A 10,747-nucleotide genomic window follows, 5' to 3' on the forward strand; every position below is an offset into this window, starting at 1 on the left:
ACAAATTGAATGTGGGGATGGAGGTGCAAAAGAGGGCGTTTTTGCACATCAGGTCTTTGTTACTGAGTTGTGGTTACTATTTGAAACAGACACACATGAAATTTGAAAGTTTACAGTGTTTTTTATTGGTACATATGTAGCCTATATAAAGACAAAGGTTCATATAAAGGTAAGGGCCGCCTATGGGTAAAGGCAACAGAGCAAGATTAACTCGCTTAGTAGTTTTCAAGCAGTTAAATTACGCAAACATTTCTCCTTAAACTCCCCATTGCAGCAGCAGGAGTTAAACTCACAGGAGCATTTGTCCACTGTTCTCCACACTGGTCCGTCTCTCCAGGATTGGTGGGGGCTGCTTGTTTAAGCCAATAGGCAGGGAGCAACGCTAATGTCATCTCACTGTGACCGCCGAGAGGAGCACCACAGCGCACCGTGTGCCGCTGAAATGAGATGTGGTGACAGTGGGTGAAGTCAGACGAGGCTCTCTCTCTCTCTCCCTCTCTCTCTCTGTGTATCGGGAGTTTAAGCTTATCGCTTTGCACAGCTCTGGGTTCAGCTCTGCGGCACAGTGGTGCACCCTCTCTGGACTTTTCATCTTATGCCAATGAGACGCAGCGTGAATCGCTTTTCTCACTTCAGGAATATTGGTTCTGGATACTCGGTTTACTGCGGCTGAACGCTTTGGGGGTGAGTGGACAAAGTCATTTAACTGTTATTTTTGCACATTATTTTCAGGAGTCTGCGTAGTTTTTGATGAATCTCACTGCCTAGGTTTGCACTAATTCTATTTGTATGTTTTTTTGGTCACTTTATTTTCAAGTTTGACGCTATGCAAATGTTCTAAATGATGCAGTGAAAAAAAAAAACTAGACCACAATGTTGTGGTTTTAATATGGAAAAAACAGCACATTCAACAATATACAGTTAATGCTACCCATCAATTGAACCTATACTCTAAATAGGTCATTGTTTCAGCCCTAAAAGTTATCGAACTGCTTTAATTTCCTACTTTTCCAATGCTGCTTTGCGCTTTTACGCAGCAACATCTCCAAAGAGACGCGTTAACTTTCCCTGCGCGTGTAGCCAGAGTAACCTCGTTTCTCTGATGCGGATAAAACTTTGGGTTAGAGACGTGGGGCGGGTGGAAGTGTGGAGTCCCCAGGGCCTCCAGATGTATGGACTCAGCTGTCGCCTGTCACTTTGGTGACAACTGGTCGGCGCTCCGTGACCGCTGCTTGTCCGCCAATGCAGCGCTCCATAGCTGTCAAGAGTGCTGTTGTGAGGGAGAATGTGGTCACACACTGCGGCCACAGACAGTATGAGAAGTCACTCTCACTTTCTTGAGTTATAACCATGATGGATAAGGTGACAACCATTCGCTCTGACGAGTTATTTAATCTAAGATTAAGTCCTGAAATGTTTTATTAAAGTAAGAGTAAATACAACAGGGAATTTGTTTTGATTAAATTCTTGAGTTAGGTTTCATCATCCTGATAGTGTGATCTGCACTATTCTCCCATGTTTTTAAGCCAGAGCATAAGCCTAAAAGACTTATTAGGTTGGATATTTGTGCAGTGCAGTCAGCTCTTTAAATAAAAACTTTGCAAGCTGCTTGAGTGAATTCATCACTCCTTATGGACCTCTTGCAGAGCTAAACATGCCATAAAGTGATTTCCTTTAGAGAACAATGACACACCCTCAAGTTTTCAAACATTTCCATTCTCAGCTGTGATAGAAAGTGCTAAACCTACAAGGCACAGGAGAGCACTTACTGTTATATTTAACCATGGTTGTCTAAGATAATATTTTGCTCTCATTGGAGCACAGTAAACACCACCATAAGCCATTAGGTCCTGTGCATGCCCCTCTCGGGGGCTGACAGAATGACAGGCCCACTTGGCTCAGACCGAGTGCAAAGGAGCGCAGAGTCAGACGGGTCTGATATCTGTCACTATGGCCGCAGCTGACAAAAACAGAGCACTGCTGATCCCAGGACAGTTCAACTTGAAGCCTGACAGTTAGGTGAGAGTATAGACAAAGGAGGTGCCATGGTCTTCATTTGGACACATTGGATAGATTGTGGAAGTGGTTTGGAGACTGCAGGACAACACATGTGACAATGGATTAAAATAAATGGAATTTTACCTTGAAGCAGTTTGACATTACAAAGGACAACGATAAACAGCAGGTTCTGCACAATGTCAGCGATGTCAAAATCTTGCTGTAATTTACACCAGAAGGTATTTTGAAACCACTACCATCCATGATTACAGCACCTTTAACCATCCTGGTATATTTTGTTCCTTGGGACAGTGGCCAGAAAAGGAAGTGGGTAAAGAAAGAAATACTCTGAGTGAGTGTGAGTGTTGTGGACAGAAATACACTGAGGACAGAGCACAGAACCAAGGTGGTGGTGTCACCTAGTGGCTAGAACAGAGGTTGACGCCCTCACTTCCCAGGAGTCACAGAAACTCATCTGCAGCACTGTCTTTTGAATCTGAACCACAACACATTTTTATCCGAATAAAAGTTAACTAATGTCTGAGCTCTTGTGTGAGCTAGGCATAACAGTTCTTTTTTTCTTTGATTCAAACTCTGCCACTGTACGTACTGACAAATACAAAATGAGGGCATGTTGGCCTACTGACACCCAGCATCTGATGCAAAAATAGTTCTGTTTTGTCATTCGAATTCTAATCAATGATTTAAATGTATTTTACTGTAAATGTTATGGGATGGATCAACATATGTGCATCTGCTGAAATATGTGTCTCATACTTCACAGCTGCAGTTATTTATTGTTTAGATAATCTAGCAGGCGAGGCATGTGTTAGAGGGAATGTGAGCTGAGCCTATACCTTAACTGATCTGCTGCAGGTTAGAATTCTCTGAATATTAGTTATTTATAGATGAAATGATTTACAAGTGGCGTTTTGGGAGCAGCGCCACACGCACACGGTGCTTGTTCACATCTCAATCAAAGGTTCGAATAATAGAATCAAAAGACTTAAGAAAGCCTTTATTCCGGGAAATAAATAGCTGGCCTTGTTATGAATCGTCTTGGACACAGCAATGGAGACAGTTCTGATCCGTTCGGCCAATTTGATGTTTATGAGTGCCCGCTTAAAATATGTGGAATAGGTAAACGTTTTCTTTTGTACCAAGTGCACAGAGACTGGCAAATTTAGGACTGGGCAGCAGAAAGGCACCTCATAATGCACCTTTCAACTAGAGAAGCTATAACATTAGTACACTTGTTATGCCATTGCATTAGTGCACAGCAAGAGGAGGAGGTGGAGACAAATCGCAGACATTAAGCCAGTCTCAGACATAAACAGTGGGGCATGTCATGGGGTGTGTGTGTGTGTGTGTGTGTGTTTGTCTGAGAGAAGTAGATGGACAGAGACAAAGCGGTCATCTATGAGTGTGTATGACTGAAGGTGTCGGAGAGTGTATGCGTGTGTGGCAGACACCCAGCAGAGTGTGAATGAGCAGAATGTAAGTCCCGGTGCCCGTGTGTATATGTTTCCCACTGTTGATTTAAAAGCCCAGTACCAGTGAAATGTACACAGAGGCCTGTTTGTGCAAAGCTAGAATGAATCACCCTTGCGTCCGTGTAAATCGCCTGCAAGCCAAACACTCTGGCAGCCTTTTATCCCCAGACGTGGTCCAGCTCACCACAGCAGGGATAAAAGCAGAGCGGGACAGGGCCATGTGTTGTGAGGAGCTGTCAGAGGAGGCCAGTCTTTCATGGCTCTGGATGGGGAGATGTGGCATGGAGTCGGGTTGCCATAGACAAACTCCAGAGAGCAGAGCACGCTGACTGTAAACTGTTTGTGGTAGGTTGGCAGGAGGCTGGATGAAGTATGGCTTGTTTAAACGCCGGTGGTCCCTGAATCCGTGGTTACTGGGCCTGCTTGACTGGACGGTGGCCTGGATGGTCAAATTTAGGGCACTGTTACACTGTGGTTGTAGAGATTGGGATAACCACTGAGGATGATGCCGTCTGTGGGAGAGATTATAAAATTGTGCTTGCCATGCAGTAAAGTTTCCCTCCTTCTCTAACTTTCAAACAGCATCATGTATGAGAGTCAGTGGGATCTGCCTGCAGCAGTGGCACACACATTGGATCCACATGCTAAGCATTATTCTAAAGTGATTAAAGGTAGCTAGTGATTTAGCGCTTCCAGGCACAACTCTGTTTATTAGGAGCTGCAGGATGATGTTAGAGGGAAACGGGTTTGGCTCTCACACTGGAGTTTAATGCCCCGGCAGATCTCTGGTAACCACACAGCATAATTGCGGGACTAACCATCAGACCACCACGATGATGAAAGTCATACTCGACACACATGTTTCATTATCACCACCATGTATAGGCATGATGCTCCTCTCTGGATGAATACTGCATAATAACCACGGTGCAGTGCCACAAAACTGGTTATTATCAACATGTCTGTCTTTGATAAAGGGGGAATAACAGATGTAGAGATGCCAAATGTCAGCAACTTCAGTGATGGAGTTTTTTTGGACAGTCCGCCCTGACCCAACCTGACACAGACGTGGATTTCTGCAGGAGGGCATGTTTTCTCCTCTGTCCTCCGCATCTATAGGGATCCATCCAAACAATTACAGCATCAAGGGCTAGAAGCAAAAGAAAACATATTACCCTGAGATAGTCATTAAAAAGCCCAGCTCATTTCCCCGGACACAACAGGGGATTCAGTTAAGGCTTTCCGGACCCACGGCTGGAAATATGCAAAACACCCCCCTCCCCTCCCCTTCCTGTGGCTCTTGTTCCTCCTGCTCTGTTGGCATTGTCACAAGGGTGGAGTCAGTGAGCGTGGATTATATGGAAAAGGTCAACAGGGTTTAAAAATGGACTCTGCAGGGCAAAGGATTTTTGGACTGACAACAAAGGTATTTCCTAACATTTTTCTGAAAGGTTACAGTTACAGACAGTAGAGACAGCTGTTGGATGACTGCCAGGATATTCCTCTCAGAACATTTACTCATTAAATAAATAAATGCTCATAATTACTTGTCATTTTGTACAATGGCATTAATCAGGTTTGGAGACAAATTTATGTGCACAAGAGTTTGGCCATATTCCCAAATCACACAGTGCTGAATCTAATTTCAACTAATTTTAAATATGTTACAAAATACATCATAGGAAGAAGGAACACAGAGCAATGGATCAATACATTATCCCCTTCTGGCTCTCTGCCAGAGGTGTTTTTCATGTGTTAATTCAAAGATCATTCCTTGACGTGATCTTCCATCACAATATAGCAAGTGCTCTGTATGCCATCCGATATGTACTACAGCACATGGTTTACATTCATAATGAAACACTACTCCTCCCTATTCCATCTGAAGCATTAAATGCTCTAGAAGTGTTGCACTTTGACATTATTATCAATTTACTGTATTTACTAACAATCATCATGCTCTTTACCAGGGTTAGGTTTGGATTTCAAGAACAGAATCTGAAGTGAAGGAATTTATAACAGCTGACAGGTGTTTTGATTATGCTTATCAATTGCTCAAAACCAAGTCTGAACCTACTGTGAATCACACAATACATTGTGCATACTTTAATGCTCTTGTCTTTATGATAGTTATGATACAGCGAAAGTAATTTCACGCGAAGAAGGAAATCCATCTAAGGAGAAGCAGTTATGAATGCAAGGTATAAGAATGGGGTGTTTTTGAATGTCCCCAGATATAGTCATATTATTGTTGTCATATTATTGTTGTAGTCCTAAAATCAAGTGTAAAACAGGAAACATTAAAGTTTTGCAAGGCTAAAAAAAAAATAATTTCATCTTAATTTTACATAGCAACCAAAAAGCATTACCGAATACCTCACTGATTGTCAAGTTACTGTTTACAGCCACCTATATCAGCTCAAAATAAAGTGGGATCTTTATTGCTTTCAACAAATTCTCATCTTATATGTCTACAATCAGAACTAAAAATCAATGGGAGCTAGATTTGATCAATTGAATTTGAATTACAGCCAATACAACTGAAACAATACCCACTGCTAACCAAAGTGATGTGCCTACTTCTGTACAAGGACATGCAGAGGGTAGGTACATTTAAATAAACTATATAGCCCTGCCACAGCCCACTAATAATACATTCTAAATATGTCCTCTCAGACTTGTTGAACTAATTTGAGAGAAACAAACACCGAATAACTTCCTATCAGGCATTTACTAGCTGTTTTTATTTATTAAAATTGTTTATTCTAATGCTACATTCGATTGCATTTGTCACTCAAATTGGTTTGCAACATTGAATTCAAGCCTGTTATTATCCCACCTCCACTCTTTTACTATCACTGAATTTACGTTTAGTATTTGCTACCTCGTAATCTCATATAGTTCATCTATTCACAGAGAGGAAATGTGTTATTAACATTTGGAAAGAGTCATACATCACAGTTAAGTTAAATGTTGAGGGATGACATACAGATGGGTCAATATTGACAAAGGCTAACTGAGGACATTTCTTGCAGAGCAGCAGCCTGAGGCCCACAATGGACCCACTGAGCTGACATAGAAACAGTTTGTTTGGCCACAACAACCTGACGGCAGCTCCTAGGGAGAGGCCAGTTCAAAGAGCCGGGTTTTTGTTTGCTGTGCTCACACTGTCTTCCTGTTAGGGGCTGGGCTCCCAAAGAAAACAAGAGCAGTGGCTCACCAGATGTGTCTATCTGTGCATTTGTGTCCTGTCTGCGGGCAAACACGTACAGTTCATTTGACCATTCAGGGAGTATGTTTTATGATGCTGATAAGGAATAAAAAGGGCACCTCAGATTTTATGGAAAAAACTTGTTTTTTAAAACACACACATAAAGGGTGTGTGCCCACTCTGTCACATGTTTCTTTATGCTGGCACATGCTGCTGACTGAAAATGGTTTGGTGTCATTAGTGACCTCTGTATTAGCAGCTCCAAAAAAAACACTGATGCTGGCAGAAACAGGCGTATGCAAGGCTTCTAAGAATTAGCTCTGCCCTTGAGGACTGGTATCCTTAATTTATGGGGTGATAAGGCAGCCAGTTGTGGCCTTTTTTCCATTGCACACATACATAGTGTCACTGCCAACACTCACACACGCATACTCACCCAAACACAGATCCCAGGGACTAATGACCCCACGTCTGGCCTGTATATCTGCTGAACTGATTGAGGCCTCCAGAGGGCTTCAGATTGGATCTCCCTAGACCTGAATACACACACATACAATTCATAACATATAACCTGTACATTCACATTACATCAATTCTAAATTTGAATGATGTCACATTTTCATCTTCATGTTGAATTTGTAATAATGAGTCTCATTACTCTAATATGCCGAATATGATGTGAACAATTCACATTTCAGTTTTTTTGTCAATATTATCTTACAATTCAGTGTTTTTGCTAGCAGTTATGTTCATTCATTCAATAATTAAATAAAAGAGCTCCACACAGTGGGGTACACAGAATTTAAAGGTCCAGTGTGTCATTTTAGGAGGTTTAGGAAGATCTATTGGCAGAAATGGAATATAATATTCAAAGGTATGTTTAGTGTAGTGTAGTGTATAACCTGAAAATACAAATTGTTGTGTTTTTGTTAATGGGTTTTCTTTAACCACAGAGGGAGCTGGTCCTAGTAGTTACAGTGCATAGTACAGACCTGACAGGTAATGAGGGTAAGAAATGACATGCAACAACACACCAGATCCCCGGCAAGAGTCAAAACAGGCAGGTCAGCACCTTAAAGATTTAATCCACCAGGATTCCCCACTGTATATATGTTCATAAATTAACCTTGTACAATACAACTAGTTCAAAAAGGTGACAAGACAAATGTTTAAGTCATCAGGCCGTTCTCAGTTCTACAACAATCTAAGCAACACACTTCTTCAATAGTGGAAGAAGTCAAATTGTCATCACCTATAACCATTTAGGTCATTATTCCACTTGTTTTTTATACTATACAACCATTCTTGTCTCCCACCTACAACTGCAAAAAGATCATGTCACAGCAATTCATCTATAGGCAATATATCAACACAGAGAAAGGCAGCGCAGTGTGGCAGACAGATGCATACATAATCAGATATAAGTTTACCTCCCAAGATGTAAGACCACCAAACATGTCTCACCCCTTTGTCCTCTTTAGAAATGTGAATACAAGATAGATAGATAGATAGATAGATAGATAGGTAGGTAGGTAGGTAGGTAGGTAGGTAGGTAGGTAGACAAAATCTCCAGTCAGACATCTCATAAATAAAAGTAGGGCTATATTTTTTTTTTCCCTGTACATTTGAATTTGAGTTACATGAGGAGGTGAAAGGGTCAACAACATCAGAGCAACAGGGAGCCTTACAGGGGAGATCATTGTGCATCTCCTCTGCTCTTTCTGCTGTTTTTACTACCACCTTAATGACTTAAATTGTGTCCAATTAAGCAGAGCTGGAAAGAAGCATCCCCACTCTCAGCCGTCAGTGTTCCCTCTGTGCTGTGGCACTGGAGCATGTGTTTAATTAGAACACTCTAAAAAGACTGTAACGGAGTGTTTCTCCAGGAATGTTAATCATTAGTGGGATCCTGACTGAGCAGCTCTTGACTGTTTCAGAGTATTGTTGGATTCCATAGTTTGCCTTTTGAAGCCGTGCGGCTCAGGAAAATGCTTCCACGTGTGGGTATTGCCAACTTTCTCTTTTAAAAAAAAAACCCTGCATCCTCTCCTCCTCCAACAACTTGCTCATAGCACTCATGCCCGATTATTGCCTGTTTTGTTACGGCGGTCTCCTTCATGTGTCTGTTTGAGCCTGGGGCTGGAAACACACAGGAAATAGTTTTCTTGCCATATGAAGGATATACGGTTGAACTTTGAGGAAAGTTGAGGAGAAAAGCCCAGATGTGTGAGGTGTGAGGTTAGACTGGTGTGTGAGTTAGACTTTCTAAAAGTGTGAGGTCATAAGCTAAAAATGTCTAGTCTTAAAGTGTTGAACCTGGACATTGATGGAGTGCTGTTTCAGCAAAAATGAGAAAACCTTTTTTACACGGCAGGGAAATGAAGGCATGGAAAACCTGACAGTTTTTCTTTTTGAAAGTTTCACTAAAGGAATAAATAATTAGATTGGAAACAGAGAGCTGTTGGTTGAACTCATCAGGTTAATGTGTTAATAGGGCTGTTTTGTAATTTTATGTATATATTCTCTCTAGTTTGTCCATGGAGACCACACATGACAGGCTTTGCCCTCTGCTGATCCAGTGCTTTTGTCAGTGCAAGTGAGTAGTGTAAGAGCAACCCATTCATCCTCGGCCTGCTCTGTGTGCAGACAGCCACAGGCTTTTGTTGAATTATAGTGTCCTCAAATAAAGGGGCTTCCTCCCTTTAACAGCCCCAGGAGCTCTGTCGCTCCACTTCCCATTGTTCCCAATGAGGTCCGGCTTTTACAACTAGGTGAGAGGGTGTCAAATTGAGGGTGAAATATGAGCTGTCCCAATCGTACATCTCTGCAATGTTTGGCAAAGCAGTTAGACAGCAGTGTGCTTTGCAAGAAACAACCTGTGCGCTGACACCAGACTTTGTTCAGCAGAGATGTGTTATGTCATGTCTTACAGGTTACCCCATGGAAACCGGACATTCGTGTTGTATTACATCATACATGACACAACAGGGTTACAGCAAATTAAATAAATGGGTCGATAAGTAATGTGTTCATAGATTTCTTCCATGAAATCAGGGCCATTCAAACTGACATCATCTACTTAACAGATATTATGTTGTTGATATATGATAGCATTACATAATGTAATGTAATAATTAAACACAGACAGCTTGGTTATGTACTTTTATGGATGGTAATTAGATTTTCATTGAAAAGTTCAGAAGTAACCGTATCTCATTACCAATTTAGTCCAATAAATCTTTAATCCTGTCCTTGTTTCATTCAGATTTTTCCCATTAAATTCTTGAGAAAACATATGATCTTTAGTGAGTTAGTGTCATGTGAATAGATATTTCTTTTAATATTTTTTAGAAATGTCTTTGTCTGAAACTAAGCTTAGATCTAAGCCTTGCCCTCAGCAGCCTGCCATGTGTCAGAGGGAAACAGTAAAAAGGGGTTATGTGAGGGTTATAGGGCTAACAAGCCCACAGTCTGACCTGAGTTTGTCAGCGCCAATCTAGCTAAGTCAATATCAATGCGCTGACTGCTCCACCAGTTGACCTTTTCCTCCCTCTTTCAAGGCGTAAAAAGGATTGTTGTTACAGTAGAGTGATAGGCTTTTATTGGCCTTTATAACTGAGGCTTTTGTTGGGCCTGTGTCCTGCTAATACCCGTTGGCAAGTCATTTAAACCTTGAGAATGCCTACTTTTTATAAGGTAGCTCACACACCAGTGAGAGCTGCTCTCAACAATGGTCATCAGTGACGGTAAGTTAGAGACTGACCTTCCCTTTGCCCCCTTTGGTACCCCAATTTATGTCAATTCCTGGGACTCAAATTAGTTTCACGTTAGTGTTTCACATGGGCGTTACATGCTTACTGCTTACTGTGAGATATAGCAATCAGCTTGGACTGGACGCTTTGTTTTATTGGTCCCCTTTTTCAGGGACGTGTTTGGACCAGAGAAGAATGCAGTTTTATCGTTGGGCGTAGGTTCTGATGATGATCACCCCTGTCCTGTCATTGTCGGGACATGCTGGTCAAGGACTACCTCGCCGCTAGCACAA

General features: G+C 41.7%; 1 protein-coding gene across 1 annotated transcript in view; it reads left to right on the forward strand.

Annotated features, from left to right (window-relative positions):
• The first annotated feature begins 265 nt into the window (after window positions 1-265).
• Window positions 266-10,747, forward strand: part of prickle1a (prickle homolog 1a) — a 26,015-nt gene continuing 15,533 nt past the window's right edge. The window contains exon 1 of the mRNA XM_035665525.1: window positions 266-684. The gene's annotated coding sequence lies outside the window, so the exon portion shown is untranslated. The remainder of the gene's footprint in view (window positions 685-10,747) is intronic.

This window comes from Morone saxatilis, unplaced genomic scaffold (assembly GCF_004916995.1).
Source record: "Morone saxatilis isolate NCDOM2014 unplaced genomic scaffold, NCSU_SB_2.0 Contig2, whole genome shotgun sequence".
Lineage (NCBI taxonomy): Eukaryota > Metazoa > Chordata > Actinopteri > Moronidae > Morone > Morone saxatilis.